Here is a 289-nt window from a genome sequence, read left to right as displayed (position 1 = left end):
AATTCATCATTTATCAACAACATCATGAAGAAATTCATAACTTACCATTTATTTCAACATTACCAATATATCAAATAATATAATCAACATTATACTCACAATCAGATCACATACATAAACATAGGAATACAATATACTTGTAACTCACATGTGGGAATTTACTTCCACAATGGTAATGTATGCATGATATGTCATGATCATCCACCTTACACCAATATCCATCCAACATCCTAATCGGAAATAATCGAGAGTACAGGTCCCGTACCAAGCCGTTTTGTACCACCCGAAA

The sequence above is a fragment of the Lupinus angustifolius genome, chromosome LG11 (assembly GCF_001865875.1).
Source record: "Lupinus angustifolius cultivar Tanjil chromosome LG11, LupAngTanjil_v1.0, whole genome shotgun sequence".
In the NCBI taxonomy this organism is placed as follows: domain Eukaryota; kingdom Viridiplantae; phylum Streptophyta; class Magnoliopsida; order Fabales; family Fabaceae; genus Lupinus; species Lupinus angustifolius.
Note: the sequence above shows the minus strand (reverse complement) of the source record.